Source organism: Ictidomys tridecemlineatus, chromosome 7, assembly GCF_052094955.1.
Source record: "Ictidomys tridecemlineatus isolate mIctTri1 chromosome 7, mIctTri1.hap1, whole genome shotgun sequence".
Classification (NCBI taxonomy): Eukaryota; Metazoa; Chordata; class Mammalia; order Rodentia; family Sciuridae; genus Ictidomys; species Ictidomys tridecemlineatus.
Window position 1 is genome coordinate 162480460 of NC_135483.1, and position 18348 is coordinate 162498807.

Below are 18348 nucleotides of genomic sequence, written 5' to 3' on the forward strand. Positions count from 1 at the left end.
TAGGTAGTGCCCATTCATCTGAGGAGGCGAACTGTCTTCATAGCATTGTAAAAGGAATGGCAGGGCAGAGGAAAAGGAAAGTGATGGGAGAGCAACTTGCTTTTGAGATACCCTAGCTTTTAAGATACCCTAGCTGGCAGGTGTCAAAATCTAAAACAATACCTTTCACAAGTAAAGCTGTGATTCTTCAACTTCCTTCATAAAATATATGTAATATCAGCTTTCTATTGAAGAGCTAGATGGATAGATTAAAAAAGAAATGTTCGTGGAAAGGGGTCATATACCCAAGCAGCAAGACAATGTGGATACTGAATAAGAGTTAAGTGCTTTTAACCTCTTTGTTCTATGGATCAGGTTAAAAACACTACTTTTCAAATTAGGTCAAATAAAGGGGTGAACAAATTAATGCTGTATTTCAAATGTAGCAATGAGATGGAGCTTCAAGAAATTAAACACTTCTACAGAATAGGGCTTGGAAAGCACAGCCCCTTGAACTTCCTTCATTCCAGAAACATCCACTGTTCAAAGATGTTGCACTATTCAATAAACACAACAGCAGTGGTGCCACCAATACAAATTTTCAAAGGAAAAGATGTGTAAACACACAGAGGGTGATGGAGCTACACCTAGCGCTAGACGTTCATTGAATAAGACAACCCTGAAGGAGGCTATACAGAAGAGACCCAGGACATCCATCTTTCTCCAAACTTACCCTTATTAAAATTCTGAATTTGTAAACACTGAGGTCGGCCTTTCCATTCTTAGGTCTCAGGTTAGTGGAAAAGAAAGTTTCAAGGCTTTGTCTTCCCTGAAATTGTTAAATAGGGTTTCACAAAGAGGCACACGAGGATCATGAGATGATTCTGAAATAAGTTCAAGAATTAAAAGATGGAAAAAAATTACAGATTAGAGGTTATTTCTCCTCAAAAAGATACTGGTCTTTTGAACTCCACATAGCCAGCCACAAATATGGTAAGATCTACTGTTCTTCTGAATTGCTAATCACCAGGAAATAACAGATACTCTCTTGGCTGTATAGCAAGTAATGATATAGGAGAGTGACATAAATCTGCTTGAATGTAATGGAAAAGCTATGAAAAAGATTGTCCATTAATTTTGGTTTGGGGAGGGTAGGGGTTTCTAAACTTCCTCACAGGTTAGTGCCCTCAATGTCGTTTTTATTCTTTAAGTCTGTCCTTGCTGTCTTGTCAATGCTATTCAAAACTGGACCCAGTTGGGTGGCTGTGGTGCCTGGGTTTGGAACAGAGCTGGATGCAGTACTAAAATCTCCCCACAATCCGTTGCTTGCCAAAACTGAAGCTGATGTTGTGACAGGTGCAGGAGAATCCAAATCCATGAGAACATCTGAATTATACCTTCATGGTTGGATTTTGGAATGGGTGGTGGGGTGACATGATTACCGATGGCAACTGAAGAAGATGGTGGCGGAATAGTGACTTTGCCTCCAGGAGGAGGAGAAAGTAAGCTTAGACCCCCAGCTCCTGCAGTCCTGGGCTTAAAACCACCTCCTTTCTTGATTGTAATGTTCCTGATACTCAATTTGGTGGTCTGTCCATCCTTGAAACCTAAAGCCAACTTGGGACGAGTGTCCGTTTCTTGAGATTCTTTAGAAATCTCAAGATTCCTGCTTTATCTACTTGAAGTGATCTTGTAAGGAGACATTAACATCAAAGGCATCTCCCGGATCTGTCAATCCAGTGCCAATGAACACACTTCACCTAGTACCATTCCTGTATCCGAATTACAAAGTAGCAGCTAGTATCTGTCACTGTTTCCATAGCAATACCAGGATATTGCTCTACTGTACCTGGGCAAATAGCTCTCCCGAAACTTTATTTTTGAGTTTGATATAGGCAATCTTCCCTTTTGGAGTGATTTGGAGACAACCAGTCCAATCAGGCAGCTCTGATTTCCAGTCAGATGTCCTGTTACTGTGGTTGGAACCCCCCGGGGTAGTTGCTGACATCCAACTTCACAGACAGCATAGATTCATACTCCAACTTAGCCACCCTCTGGGATTCACTCCACATCTCAGTTTTTGTCCTATACACTTACATTAGCAGTCTTATAAACACTCCAGAAGGAAGTGCCACCTGCTAGGTGACAAGGTACCATGTTCCTTAACAGCAGAGGAAGAAACTTCTACTCTTTCACTGTGTTTGGTGGCAAGAAAAGCTCTGTGATTCAGCTTTTCATTGCTGTGACCAAAATATCCATCATAAACAACCTAGAGGAGGAACTTACAGTTCCAGAGGTTTCTGTTTATGATTGGCAGGGTCCATTGCTTTTGGACCTGAGGTGAGGCAGAACATCATGGTAGAATGGCACAGCAGAGGAAGTCTGTTCAGTTCATCCAGCAGAAAGAGAGTGTGTGTGTGTGGGGGGGCTTTATATGGGAGGACAGGGATAAGATATAGAGTTCCCAAGGGTATACCCAGTGTCTCACTTGCTCCAACCATGCCTCACCTGCTTATTTCCACCAGCCCTTAGTGATCCATTCTGATTATTAACCCATCAAATGGATTTGTTCACTGATGAGGTTAGAACCCTCATGATCCAATCATTTCTTAAATATTCTACCTCTGGACATTGCTGCATTAGAGACCAAGCCTTTAACACATGAGACTTCAGGGGACATTCCAGATCCAAGCTGTAACAGCTCCCGTCTTCACTTGGCAGTGACTGCAGCTCTGTTATTAGTAGTCCAGCAGGGGTGGTCTGGCCCAGTTCTGTGACTCACAGTGACTCATTGGAATCCTCAGCAAAAAACTCCTTCCCCTTCTCTTTTCAGCTTTTAGGAGCTTCAGGAGGTTAGGTAGAGGGGATGTGAAGTGAATCAAATGAAGTGACACAGAAGTCTTTCTTCTTGTGCCTCTTCTATTTTTGTTTCTCTTTTTTTTGACTTGGATCATCTAATCTTTGTTCTACTTTATCAGTTTGAGGTTATAGTATCATGGAAAGGAAAAGAGAAAAGAAAGCCTAATATACTTAAGAACAACCCATTTATTGTATTAAACATTGCCTAAGTTTGTTCTCCTGCCATTTGTTTCTCCTGTAGTACACAGATATCTCACTAGTGTCTAGTAGGAGGGAAGAGGAACTCATTTTCATGAGGTAATTCTGAACGGAAGAATGTGTAGTAATTTGTGCAAATTATAATTAGCCCTGTAAAAATTATGGACAACCTACAAATAATTGAAGTAGTCTGAAGTGGAATATGTGTCATTTGGGATCTTTAAAATAGATCACACTTTAGTAAGAGAAGATAGTGGCCTTTTTAGCAGAGAAGTCTTACCACATATCCCAGCCTCCCACTTTAAATAGATGCTTTTGAAAACAGCCAAGGAGAATTTTCAATTACTTTATTGCTGTAAGAAACCACACAATTTTGGTCATTAGAAACACTATTTAAACAGATCTGTTCTTCACACAATAGAATACATGCAAATGCTGATTGAACTCAATCTCAGATGTTTGGCAGTCAAGATTTTTGGTGAAACATCTTGAGAGAAAGATGTTTGGGTTCTTTTACATTTGATGACTTTATGTGAAAATTAAGGGGTCAAAAACAATGAAATAACAGCCTTGTTTTTCTTAAAAGTTTACGGTGTAAACCATTTTCCTACTATGCTTTATACTTTGATACATTTCATTTCTTTGTAAGTTTAGGAAAAATGATGTATGTTCACAAATATTAATCTTATTTTCACTTTATAGCTGCCAGTGGCTAGGCTTATTGAGCTACAAAGGACAAATGGTGAGGTGGAATTATAATACAGTAGTTTATCTGCTTTCATGTTTTTTGGGGGGAGCCCTCTTGTTCCTACCAGGACACATCTTGGGGGAAAGGGATGTTTGTAGTTTTATTAATCACATTTTTAACTCATGAAAGTTTCCACATAAAGGAGAAAGAGATCAGCAGCCATCAAAGTTCTTGCTGTCTGGGAATAGTGTATTTGGTTTATTGTACCTTTGATTATCTCCTTTTTTCCCTATAGTCTATTGAAAGATCAGAAAGCTACTTTTTACAACATTCATGTTGCATTCTGTATCAGTCTCTGAATGAGCCCTTACTGTGGAGAGCAGGCTCAGAAGAGAGGGCTCAGCTGGAAGATGGCAGGAAAGGTAAATGAGGGGTTTGGCCAAGTCACATTTTCTGAGTTTACTCTTTTAAATTTCACATGGGTTAATTCTGGCTGGAATGAAAATAAAGCCACTCTGACAGGTAAAGGGGCTGGGAGATATCTCAGAAGGAAAGACAGAATCTAAGTGGTGTCTTTTTGCAGGCAGCTAAGCCTGGGCTCCCTTTGTCCTTACAGACATGCTTAGATCTGGTGGAAGTCAAACTTACATTCTTCCCCATTGCTTCACCACCTCAAGCAGCATACTGGAGTAGTTGCTCTAATTTGTATAATATTGTACTCTGGTGATATTTCAGGGTTTTTTATTTTTTAAAGGATAAAGTCATTGACCTGGAGAATTACTAGGAGGCTCAGCTGTTGCTATGTGCAGCAACAACATAAAAGGCAGTCTGCACTGAATGGTCCTCAGTTGAGTTACTCATTTCTCCATCCACATCCCACTCATTCTTTTCCTGTTCATGGCAAAAGCTACCAATACCTTTTCACAAATAGTCCTGGTAGAGTTTCTGTCCTCTTATTCAGAGAGGGCCTTATTGAGTGTGTGTGATTTGATGAGGAGCATTTGGAAACACCTCTTGCCTTCCACCAACCAAGTAACCAAGTAATCTTCATTTCTGTATTCCCAGGATTAAATTCAATGTGAAGTATAAAGTATTATGAAAAAATATTCTTTGAATGTTTTCATTACTACACAGATTGGTTGAATCTGAAAGGGGAAATGGAAAGGCTAAATGTGTCAGAGAGGAAGTTGTTGAAACTGGAGGGTTATGGTCATTTTATGCACTTTACTCATGTATCCTTAAGGATAGAGTAACAAACAACATGCATAGATCAGAAGTGGGCTTTTTCAGAAGAAATTATTTTGAATAGGAACTGAGTAAGACATTAGGTGACTTAAGGACCCCCCAAATCACCAGTTTTCCTCTTTTAGGCTTCTGTTATCTTACTCACACTTTTTGTCTTTGGCCATTGTTATTCATGTTGGTTTCAGGGCTCTCTGATAAACAATCTGTAGAGCTGCCATCTCACAAAGTATGGCCAGTTTCAGTGCTTTGCTTTTCTGGAATGAGGTTATACTAGAAGCTTGGGAATTTTTTTTAGCTTGTGATGGTTTATGAATTGCCTTTTATACAACAGTGGATAATATCTTTAATTTGTCTTTTTATACAACAGTGGATAATATTTTTAAGTTGTTTCCTGTCACTATAACAAAATACCTGGGACTAGATCATTTATAAAGAATAGAAGTTTCTTAGCTAGGCATGGTGTTGCACACCTATAATCCTAGCAGCTCAGGAGGCTGAGACAGGAGGATCACAAATTCAAAGCCAGCCTCAGCAATGACAAGGTGCTAAGCAACTCAGTGAGACCCTGTCTCTAAATAAAATACAAAATAGGGATGGGGATGTGGCTCAGTGATCAAGCGCCCCTGAGTTCATTCTCTGGTACCAAAAAACAAAACAAAACAAAACAACAACAACAAAAAACAAATCAAATCAAAAAAACAAAAACAAAACAAAACAAAAACAACAACAACAACACCCCCACCCCAACAATAGAAGTTTCTTTATCTCATGGTTCTAGAAGCTGGGAAGTATAAGAATGTGGTACCAGCATCCAGTGAGTAATTTTTTGCTTCATTATAATATGGTAGAGTGTATCACATGGGGCAGAATTTGGACCTCTTTATTGTCTTATAAAGCCGCTAATGCCAGACTGTGAGGTTCCACCTTCATGACCTTATCTAATCCTAATTGCCTCTTAGAGGCCCCACCTCCTAATACCATTAACATATGTCTGGGGACTAAGTTTCCAACACTTGGAATTTTGGCAGACACATTGTAATCATGGCACACAGTTATTCCCCATTTCTAAGAACCTATGCTTTCTTTCTTTCTTTTATTTTTATGCTTTCTTGATAACTCAGTTTTCTTGCCTGTATATAGAAAAGTGTTTTCAAGTTAGTTCATTTCAAAAGCTAATCCTTAGCACCCTGCTACGAGCAAGACATTATTCTTGGTATAGTGAAGTTTCAAAGGTGATCAAGACATGGGCTGTTGCTTCAAGTTAATATTAAAGTGAGGTTTGGGAGATGGGGTTCAGGATGGTGAAGAAACAGAAGAACATTTTGAGTATTTCACTGTGAGCATTTTAAGGGAAGGAAGATATCATCAAATAGGGAGATATCCTAATTCACTCAGGTCTTATGGTTTTGTTTTCTCCTTCTCTTCCTTTGGTGACTATGTGAGTCGGCTTTTCATCTCTATGACTAAAAACAAATTAGAGGAGCAAAAGGTTTGTGGTTTCAAAGGTTCAGTCCATGTTAGTTCAGCCAACTTCATTGCTCTGGGCCCAAGATGAGGTAAAGGGTAGTGTTAGATCACCTGCTCAGCACATGGTGATCAGTAAGCAGAGAAAGAGAGAGGTGAAGTGGCTGTAGAGAAGGTGAACCCTTCTAGGGCATGCCCACAAAAGCCTCCTCCTCCAGCCACTCCCCACCTGCCTACAGTTACTACCAAGTTAGTCCATTCAAAATGATTAGGTTACAATCCTCTTAATCCAACCATTTCACCTTTGAAGATTTCTACATTAGCATAGGAGCGTTAGGAAGATACCTCATATCAGACCGTAGTATTTTGCTCCTGGTCCCCCAAAGTTCATGTCCATCTCACAATGCAGAATGCATTTAGTCCATCTTTAAGAACCCTAGAGTCTTAGCCGTTCTAGCAGTGCCCAAAAGTCCAACTCCAAAGTCTCCTCTGAGACTCAAGACAAATTCTTGGCTGTGAGCCCCTGTAAAAATCAAAAGCAAGTTACATACATCCAATATATAATGGCATCGAGTAAACATTCCTAATCCAAAAGGGAGGAATATAGGAATGGAAAAAAGGGATGGGACCAAAACAAGAACTAAACCTGATTGGGCAAACAAGTTCTGAGGTTCCACATCTGGAATCTAGGATATATGGCAGTGAGATAGGCTCTCCAAAGAACTCAGGCAGTCCCACCCCTTTGGTCTTGTTGTTTATAGTGCTCAAGGCCTCTCTCTCTTAGTCTGTCTCTTTCTTCAGCTTTCCTCAGCAGACAGTCCACATTACTGACACCTCTATTCCAGCTTTGAATTCACCATCATAGCTTCATACATTGCCTTATCAGGGCAACCCACAGAGATTCTGACCCTGTTACACTTTGCTTGGCTTCCCAGGCATTCCTTTGAAATCTGTTAGAAGCCTTCATGATCCTCTAACTCTCACATCTTGCATTCCTGCAAAATGAATACCATATGTACAATGCTAAGGTTTGTGGCCAGCTTGTGTAGTAGCTGGTCCACCTGGGACCATGGTTGCAGCAGTTTTTGAGTACCTGGGTGGCTGAGCATAGTGAAACAACTTCCGAGGCTCTGCTATGTGAGCAGAATCTCGCTCCCCCATGAATTCTTAAAGAAGTTTTCCCTTTTACACCCCTAAGCCTCTAATGAGTGTGACCTTGCAAATTCTTGAGATGCCCTTAAACTATCTTTCCTATTGTCTCTGTGCAAAGTACTTAGCTTCTCTTTAGTGGTGGTTGTCTCTTCAACAACCATATCTTCTTTTGCCTCAATCTTAGCTGTACTTTACTGGCCAAATTCCAAGTTTAAAGTCCTTCAGCTCTGCTTTCTGCTCCTGATTCTTACAGTAAACCTGGCTATAAGCTGCTAGCAAAATTCCTACCACTGCCTGAATGCTATTTTAAATACAACCTTAAACAAAGTCTCAGGACATGGGGACTTTGTGTAAGGTTGAATTTAAGTTCTTTGTGCCAGAATATAACATGAATAACCTCCAGTTCAATTTCCCAGCAGAATTCTCATTTCCATCTGAAACCTCATTAGCACATTGTTTATTGTATACATACCATTGGCATGCTGGTCTTCTGAACTCCCATGAAATTTTGCTTCCAACATTCTATCCTGCATGTCCAAACTTTTACAAACTCCTCCCAGTCAGTTCCTAAAGCTTCTGAACCACTTGGTCAGGGCAGTCACAGCAAGAAGAGCATTCCTGATACCAATTTCTGTGTTAGTTTTTTGATGCTATGACCAAAATACCCGAAAAGAACAGCTTAGAGGAGGAAAAGTTTATTTTGGCTCATGGTTCCTGAATTTCAGCCCATGGTTGGCCAACTCCGTTGCTCTGGGCTCCAAGTGAGGCATTACATCACGTTGGAAATGTGGTGGTAGAGGAAAGCTGCTCATCTCAAGATAGCCAGGGAGCAGAGAGAGGGGGATGAGATTACAGGGAAGGTGAACTCTTCTAGAATATGTCCCCCATGACCCACCTTCTCCAACCACGACACACCTTCCTATAGTTATCACCTACTTTGTCCACTCAAACTCATTAGGTTACCATTCTCATAATCTGATCATTTCACCTATGAATATTTCACCTCTGAATATTCCTAGACTAACACAGGAACTTTTGGGGCACACCTCATATTCAAGCCATAGTAATGAGGTTTAGGATCAATGTATAAAAAGTGAGAACTTAATGAAGAAAATATTTTAAAATATCTGCCCCTAGAAACAAAAAACATATGAGTGGGGTAGTTACTGGAGCCTTTTAAAAAGGTTTGACTTAGACTTAAGGATATGGAAAGAGAACTAAAATTTCAGTGAATGGGGTGAACACCATTTTCTGGGTGATTCTTAATTATTCAGTATCTAATTATCCAGTTGGAGAATTATTTGTTACCCTCTTTTACTCCTCGTTTTCTTTCTGCTTTCCTCTGGTCTTTGTATCATTTCTATGTATTAATTCCCTCCATAGCTGATAGTAAAGAAAAGAAAAAGACTAATAGATTCATTGCACGTATTCAGAAAGGCGACTGAGGAAAATTTGTGATATTTAGGCAAAATGAGAGTAATTGGTGAATTGGCTATTTGTTCTAGTTCATTATCATCAGGGGTAATTGAGAGCTAATGGAAGTTCATGGAGCTAGGCAGCTGCAAGACTTGAGATAAAATAAGATATTTACTGAGGGGGGCTGGAGTTGTGGCTCTAGCATGTGCAAGGTGCTGGGTTCGATTCTTAGCACTGTATAAAAATCAATGTATTGTGTTCAACTACAACTTAAAAAAATATTTTTAAAAAAGATGTTTATTGAGATTGGTAGGAAGTTTCTTGATTTAATACAGTTTGGAGTTTGCTCTTCTTTTATATATTGTCCTGAGTGAGACACTCTATTATATGATGATTTTGTAAAGTCTTCCTTTATGCTTTACTATGTATTTTGGAGGGTATAGTATTTAAATTTCTGAGCCTAAAATAAATTTCCTGGAAGAGTAATCTGGATTAAAAATGATTATAGCTATAGTAATACATGGTATGAGATGCTTCCAGAAATCCATAAGGCAAATATTGGAGCATTTTGGTTCAACACACTCAACTCTAATGCATCTCAGCCAATTAGAGTTTATGGTGATTGTCATTCAATATTAGCAGCTCTAGTTAAACAGTGAGTACATTAAAAGGAGTATATTTATGGTTCCTTGTCTTATCTCAGAAAAAAAATGGCTTGCTAGTAAATAATTCTTCTGGCGGGAAGGAGGTTAGGCTCCCTTCTTGGCTGTAAATGGGCAGGAAGTTGTCTTCCAAGGAAGTTCTTTCTTCAACTACTTTTTAAAGTTGTGTGAGCAGGAAATAATATCTAACATGATAAAATACCTAGTGGATGACCAAATCTACACTCAGTTTGTGGAAGTTTACAAATGTGCGGCTGCAGTGGTAGTGTCCATTAGTGCTGAGAAGGAAATAACTGATCACTGTTTGTGCTTTGACCTTGCAAAGGCAGCACAACCACAACCACACACCTTTCCCGTAACTGTAGCTACCACACCAGGAGGCTTCTTTTTTCCCCCTCATATTCAAAAACACTATTATGATTGATACTATTTGAATGATGTGCTTTTAGATAAGAGAATCACAAGTTTAAAATCTGTTCTCTGGAGCCAGCTTTTTGTTTTTATTAAGGTATAGTTGGCAAAAAAATTGTATATATTTATGGTACACAGCATGTTTTTATATCTGTATACGTTATGGTATGATTAATTCAAGCTCATTAACATATCCTTTACCTTGTATACTTAGAATTTTTTGTTGTGAGAACATGAAGTACTCTGTTAGCAGTTTTCAAGTATACAATATGTTATTAACTACAGGCTGAACAATAGGTCTCTTTAACTTATTTATCCTGTCCAACTGAATTTTCACCCCTTGACAAACATATCTCTGGCAACCACCATTCTACTCTGTGCTTCTACAAGTTAGATTTTTCAGATTCCACATGCCAGTGAAATCCTGCAGCATTTTTCTTTCTGTACCTGGCTTATTTCACCTGACATAAGGATATGTCCTGTAGATATATCTGTATGGTTGCAAATGACAGGATTTCCTTTTTTTTCCCCCCTAGTCAGAGTAGTATTCCATTCTCTTTGTGTATGTGCATGTGTTGGGGGGGTCTTCTTCCAACATCCATTGATGGGTACTTACATTGGCTCCATATTTGGGGTATTGTGAAAATGTTGAAGTTAACATGGAATTGTAGTTATGTATGTTTGATATAATGATTTCATTTTTTTTTGGATATATACCCAGAAGTAGAATTGCTTGTTCATATGGTCCTTCTATTTTTAATTTTTTGAGAGAATTCCACACTATTTTCCATAATGGAAATTCCTACCAACAGTGAACAGGTTTCTTCATATTTCCATCAATCCTTATTGCTATCGCTAGGATCTTGAATGTCCCATGTATTGAAGGTATAGGTCTCAGCCTCAGGTGCTACTGGGAGATGGTGGAGCCTTTAGGAGGTGGCATCCAGTGGAAGGAAGTTAGGTTATTGGAAGCAAGCCCTTAAGAGGGATATTAGGACCCAGGCATCTCCTCTTCTTTTTTCTTTGCTTCCTGGCTACCATGAGGGGAAGAGGCCTTGTCTGCCACATACTTCCACTGTGGTATACTGTGCTGCAACTGTCCCAAAGCAACTGAGCCAAGCAATCATGACCTGAAACCTCCAAAACTGTACGACAAATTAAACCTTTTCTCCTTTGAAATGGATTATCTCAGGTATTTTGTTGCGAGAAATTTAAAGCTGATTAACATACTTATCTTTTGTCTTTTTGAAAGTAGTTATTCTGACAGGCTTGGGGTAGTCTCTCATTGGGTTTAATTTGCATTTTTTTGATAATTAGTGATGTTGAACACTTTTTCATGTATCTGTTGGCCATTTATATGTCCTCTTTTGGAAAATGTTCATTCACGTCTTTTGTGCATTTTAAAATCAGATTATTTGTTTTCCTGCTATAGAGTTGTCTGAGTCCTTTAATGTATTTTTTTTTTAAAGAGAGAGTTAGAGAGGAGAGAGAGAGAGAGAGAGAGAGAGAGAGAGAGAGAGAGAGAGAGAGAGAATTTTTAATATTTTATTTTTTAGTTCTCGGCGGACACAACATCTTCGTTGGTATGTGGTGCTGAGGATTGAACCCGGGCCACACGCATGCCAGGCGAGCGCGCTACCGCTTGAGCCACATCCCCAGCCCCCTTTAATGTATTTTGGATTTTAACTGTTATCAGATGTATGGTTTGTGAATATTTTCTCCCATTCTATGTGTTTTCTCTTTATTGATTATTTCTATTACTTTGCAGAGTTTTAGTTTGATGCAATCCTATTTTTTAAAAATTTTGCTTTTGTTCCTATACTTTTGGGGTCACATGAAAAATATTATTGTCCAGACAAGTGTTATAGACCTTTCCCCCTATGTTTTATTCCAGTAATTTTATAGATTTAGGTCTTACATTTAAGTCATTAATCCATTTGGGTTGTTTTTAGTATTTGGTGAAGATAAAGGTTCAATTTAATTCTTCTGTATGTAGATATCCAATTTTCTCAACATAAATTATCGAAGAGACTATCCTTTCTCATTTATGTGTTCTTGTCACCCCTGTCAAAGATTTGTCTAATGTGAATTCACGGATTTATATCTGGGCTCTTTATTTTGTCCTATTGGTTTATGTATCCTTCATTGTGCCATTACCACACCATCTTAATGTTAGAATGTTTTGGTTCAACACACTCAACTCTAATACATCTCAACCAATTGAATGTTTTGAAATCAGGTAATGGGAGACCTCCAACTTTTTTCAAGATTGTCTTGGCTATTTTGCTCCCTTAGGATTCTGCGTGAATTTTAGGATTTTTTTTCTATTTCTGTGAAAAAATGTTATTAGAATTTTGCTAAGTATTGCAGTGAATTTGTAGATTACTTTGAATAACAAGATCATTTTTAACAACATTAATTATTCCAGTCCAGGAACATGGATATCTTTCTATTTATTTGTATCTTCTTCAGTTTCTTTCATCAACATTTTATAGTTTTCATTGTACAGATCTTCCACCTTTTTGCTTAAATGTGTTCCTAAGAGTTTTATTTTTTGAAGCTATTGTGAGAAGCATATAATTTTAAAACAAACATAAACCTCACACAGTTATAAGAAAGATTTAAAGAGAAACTAATCAGATGTTTTACAAAAGGATTAAAGAACCTAGTCAATTAGTCCCAAAGAGAAAAGAGTATAAAATAAAACTAAGGGAAAGATCAAAGCCAAACGTAGCAGTGCACACCTATATCCCAGAGATTCATGAGGCTAAGACAGGAGGATCACCAGTTTGAGACCAGCCTCACAACTTAGTGAGACCCTGTCTCAAACTAAAAGGGATGGAAGTATAGCTCAGTGATAGAAAGCTCCTAGAATACATCCCAGTACCAACACAGAAAAAAAAAAAATCAAAAGAATGATGATCTTTCCCATGTAGAGGAATAACTAGCATGGAGCCCCATACTTTTCGTAAATATTTTAGATGACGCTTGGTGATTGCACTGCCTTTGTGCTTTGTACTTGGGATTGGTCTAGCAAGATCCAAAGACTGGATATAAATACAGAAGTTAGGGCCTGGGGATGTGGCTCAAGCTGTTGTGCGCTCGCCTGGCATGCGTGCGGCCCGGGTTCGATCCTCAGCACCACATACCAACAAAGATGTTGTGTCTGCCGAAAACTAAAAAATAAATATTGGAATTCTCTCTCTCTCTCTCCCTCCTCTCTCTCTCTCTTAAAAAAATAAAATAAAATAAAATAAATAAATAAATACAGAAGTTACTCCCAAGCTGTGGCAATGACTTGTTTGGAATACAGACTCAAACTTTCATTTCAGCAATTACCACATTTATGTCTCACAGATATCTCAAGTTTTACATGTTTAGATTTCTTGAAATTCCTCTAGATTGATACTTCTTTTGCAGTCTTCAGGAGTAAACAATGCCTTTATCTTTTTAGAACTTTGGGAGCTGTCTTTGACACTTCCTCTTACATTTAGCATATCATCAGTTTGTATTGATTGTACTTCCAAAGTGTACTTTTACCTACCTCCCAAGTCCACTTCCATTGCCATTTGATAATCCAAGCCCGAACCCCTAATCTTTTAAGTGATCTTTTATCTTACACATTTTATTTCTTCAAATTCTTCTCATACAATGGCTAGAATATGATACATCTTTTTCTGCTGTAACATAGTGTTCTCAGAGTGTTTTTGACAAAATAGACATTCATTTGTCTTTCAATATCTAAGCTATGCAAGGGGTATCCAACTGCTTGCACTTATTTGGACCCAAATCTCCACTTATTTCCGTCTCCCACCAACAAATAATGGCGAAAGAGCCAAGGGAACACAACTTGGCCCTTTTAAGGGGAATTCCTAGAAGCTTGGAGAGATCATAAAACTTCTTGATGGTCACATAGCCATTTAGTGGCAGGGTTGGTTAGACCTGAGGCTTGTGATTCTTAAGCCACTAGGCCACTCTGATGGGGGAAAGAAAGTGTATAGCTGCTCTGTTTTAAATTAACACTGAATTTGTTAAAATACATATTTTGAAATAATTATGTACAGTTTACATCAGTCTTAAGTAGAGATCCAAATTTGGTAGTATTAAGAGTAAAAAGATAATGAAATAGAAATAAGAACATCTGTGTTATTTGTGAATACAAATGATAGGGATAATACTATTCATGTATTTGTGAATTGGGAAGTACATGAAACAAATGTATCAGCACCATAAGAAAAAACACATAAACCTTCAGTGGCAACATCTCCTGTAGGAGTTCTTAACTGGAGTGGAGTGAAGTCCTCACGAAATTAAAAACTTTTTATATTCAATTTCTTGGCTACATTCATTTAATAACTTTAGTAGAGAGATGTTACCATGTGGAAGTAGGTGTTCTCTTAAGATATCATCAAGCAGAAAATCGGTGAAAGCAGACTTGAGGATATCTAAAGCAGTGGCTTTTAATCCTGAAGTATCCAGGGAATATTTAAAAAGCCCTGATCCAGGGCTGCATCTGTGCTTACAAAATCAGGATCCTGAAGATGGGATCTGTATTAGTTCACTCAAGCTGCTATAACAAAGAATTGCAGCCTGGTTGGCTTAAACAACAGGAATTTATTTTCTCATGATTCTGAAGGCTGAAGTGCCAGTTCAAGGTGTTGTTGGTAGGTTGTTTTTTCTGATGCTTCTTTTCTTGGCTTGCAGGTAGCTATCTTTTCTTGCCTGTTTGTTCACATAGTCTTTCCTGTGTACATGTGTCCTAGTTTTTTTTTTTTTTGGTTGTTGTTAAACTAGAATTATAGAAAAATTTTATTTTTTATTACTTCTGTGCAATGCATATTCAAATTAAAGCATTGGAAGTACTTAGGTAATAATTCCCCTCAAAGGTTTAGAATTCCTAATAATATAGATGAGATGAATTCTCTCTGTGGCCTTACATGTTCTTCTTAGGGTATAATGGAATCACATTGTAATTTACTAACTGCATCCAATTATTAGGCCCCAGATAAAGAAAGAAATATTATCTAACTGAGTTTCTACTTAGGGTAATGACTTACTTTTCCTTTTTGTACCTTTAGTCTTTTTTATGCTTTTTTTTAAAAAGAAGAACACCAGTTATACTGGAGTAGGGCCCACTCTAAGGACTTCATTTTACCTTCTTAAAAAACTCATCTTCAAATATGGTTACATTCTGAGGTACTGGCAATTGGGGATTCAACATGCAAATTGTTTTTCAGGGGTATACAATTCAGCCCATAACAGAACCAAAGCATTAGTGTTCTTAACATTAATAGCTCCATAATCCCAGAGGATTCCATTATGCAGCCAAACTTGAGATTCTGTGCTCTAGGTCATATTCACAAACCTGACAGCATTGGAATCATCTAAGTAGCTTAACAAAATAAAATAAAAAACAAATGAACCCCACATTTCAATGCTTTGGCATCAGCTCTGGTAGAGATTTGTAATCTGTAACCAAATTTGAGTACCACTGCCTTAAAGTTTGTGTTTCTTCACTGTAAAAGCAAAAGCATATTTTCTTACCTTTCTCCAGAATTTATTCTTTGAAATTTTTTTTGAGAAATGCAGCTTCTTGTTCTAATATTCATTTGGAAAAAACCCCCAAGAATAGTCAAATAACCAATATTGGAGGCATGGCAGTAGCTGACTTCAAGTTATACTAAGAGCTATAGTAACAAAAGACTTAGGAATTAGGTCAGAAACACTGCAATTGATAGAGAGAAATGTAGGGCCAACATTCCAATGTATAGATATAGGCGACGATTTTCTCAGTAGGACTCCTGAAGCTCACTAGATAATACCAAGAATTAATAAATGGAATGGCACAGCAAAGGAAACAATTAACAGCATGAAGAGAGAACCTGCAGAATGGGAGAAAATCTTTACTGAGTAATTGTCCAACAGAGGATTAATATCCAGAATAGGTAAAGAACTCAAAAAATGTAACACTAAAACCCCAAATAGTTGCATCAATAAATGAGGAAATGAACTAAATGCTTCTCAAAAGAAGGCCAACAAATATATGAAAAATGCTCATTATCTTTAGTAATTGTGGAAATGCAAATCAAAACAACACTGAGATTTACTTCATTCAGAACAGCAGCCATTGAGAATGCAAATAATAATAAATGCTGGAGAAGATGTGGAGAAAAAAGAATACTTTTACACTGGGATTATAAATTAGTTCAACCACTATGGAAATCAATATGGAGGTTCCTCAAAGGAATAGGAAGGGAGCTGGCCACAATGTTGCACACCTGTAAACCCAGTAACTGAGAGGCTGAGGCAGGAAAATACCAAGTTCAAAGCTAGTCTCAGCAATTTTTGAGACCCTATCTCAAAATAAAAAAATAAAAAGAGGGGTGGGGTAGGGATGTGGCTCAGTGATTAAGTCCCTCTGGGTTCAATCTCCAGTACAAAAAAAAAAAAAAAAAAAGACTAGGAATGGAGCCACCATATAACTCAGCTATACCACTCCTTGGTATTTATCCTCAATAATTAAAGTCAACACACTAGAGTGATACATGCATAACCATGTTTATAGCGGCACAATTCACAACAGCCAAATTCTAGAACCAGTCTAGGCATTCATCAGTGGATGAATGGATAAAGAAATCGTGATACACACACACACACACACACACACACACATAATGAAGTTTCATTTGCCATAAAGAATAATGAAATTATGTCATTTGCAAGAAATAGATGGAACTGAGAACATTATATTAAGTGCAATAAGGCAAACTCAGAAAGTCAAGGGTTGTGTGTTTTCATTCTTATGTGGAAGATAGAGAGAAAAAAGAAAAAAAAATAGACAGGAAGGGGATCTCATGAAAATAGAAAGGAGACTAGTAGAGTAAAGGAAGGGAACCAGGTGAGGAAACGGGGAGGAAAAAGGGAGGTAGTAGGTAATGAAATTGTCTAAATTATACTGTTATATTGTGTGCATGTATACATATGTAATAACAAATCCTACTATACATATAATTATAGTTCACCAGCAAAAAAGAAAAAAAAATTATGAGAACCCCCTCCAAAAGACCAGAAAATAAAAAATACAGATTCTTCATATATATATATATGTATATATATATACACATATATATATATATATTCACATTATATAAATATATCAATATATGTATAAATGACACATTTTCAGTTCTAAAAATGAGCTAAAACTTCTAAGGAGATATAATTTAAAATGTCAAGAATGGTTTTGTGATACAATTTTGCATGTGATTTATAGGTTTTTGTTTCCTGCTTAATGAAAATAAGTAAAAAGAATCTAGGCATGTCACTCAGAAAGCAAATGATGTGTAGTAACTGACGCTTTAATGATTAAGTTGACTAAAATGTCATAACTTGCAGTGAAGAAATTCTTGATTAAAGGAAGGATGACTTTCAGCTTTCAGAAGAAGGCTAGACTTTCCTTTCCAGATGATATAAAATCTGATAGAAATTCGTTGATTTAATCAGGCCAATTTCTGTGTTTTGAAGTAAAGCCACTTATCTGGCATTTTTCATTAAGACCCAAAAACATCTGGCTGCTTCCCAGAATACTGCACTGTGACAGATTATTTTATAAAGCTGTGGATCAGCTGCCTCTGTAATTTGTTTAAATTGATTATGTGTGCATTTCTTCACTTTCTGGGCTTAAAAGAAGGCTATACTTGGGTGAGGAAACAGTGTTGTTTTTTTTAGTGACAAAAGGCCATTTTGGCCATGCTATATGACACAAGCATTCTGTCCTTTCCGTTGTATTTTATTGTATTTTCAGTTTCATTTTTTAAAGAAAGTTACTTTTAAATACTGTAATTTCTGTTTTGACTGAATTATGTAGCATTAATCAAGTGTTTTTGAAATGGTGTTTAAGATCAGACAAGTATCGTTTAAACTATGTTCCAGGAAAGTAGTTGATTTTTCTTTCTGTTGATCTCTGATACAGAGATTTGCTGATGTGAGCTTTTAACTTAAAAAAAAAATTACATCTCTGTAGTAAGTAATCACTTTCTGAAGTTGTAAGATATCCATGTCTTATTGAAAGTCTATAGGAATTCCAAAGGCTGAGATTTTAAACTAGACTTGAATATATCAATATTTAGGTATCTTATTTTTAAATCACTTAAGAATGCAGACCTAGAAATCTACTAGCAAAATACCCAAAGAATGGGACCAGATTACCTGTTTTCCTTTTATTCAGACTAAGTACTGACCTGGGACACCAATGCCCATAGAACTGAGGTAACA

General features: G+C 37.4%; 1 protein-coding gene and 1 pseudogene across 5 annotated transcripts in view; one reads left to right on the forward strand and one right to left on the reverse strand.

Moving 5' to 3' along the window:
• The window catches only part of Plcl1 (phospholipase C like 1 (inactive)), a 334782-nt gene that overhangs the window by 111533 nt on the left and 204901 nt on the right, over positions 1-18348 (forward strand). The window lies entirely within an intron of this gene.
• LOC120892840 (adaptin ear-binding coat-associated protein 1 pseudogene) lies at positions 1219-2051 on the reverse strand (annotated as a pseudogene).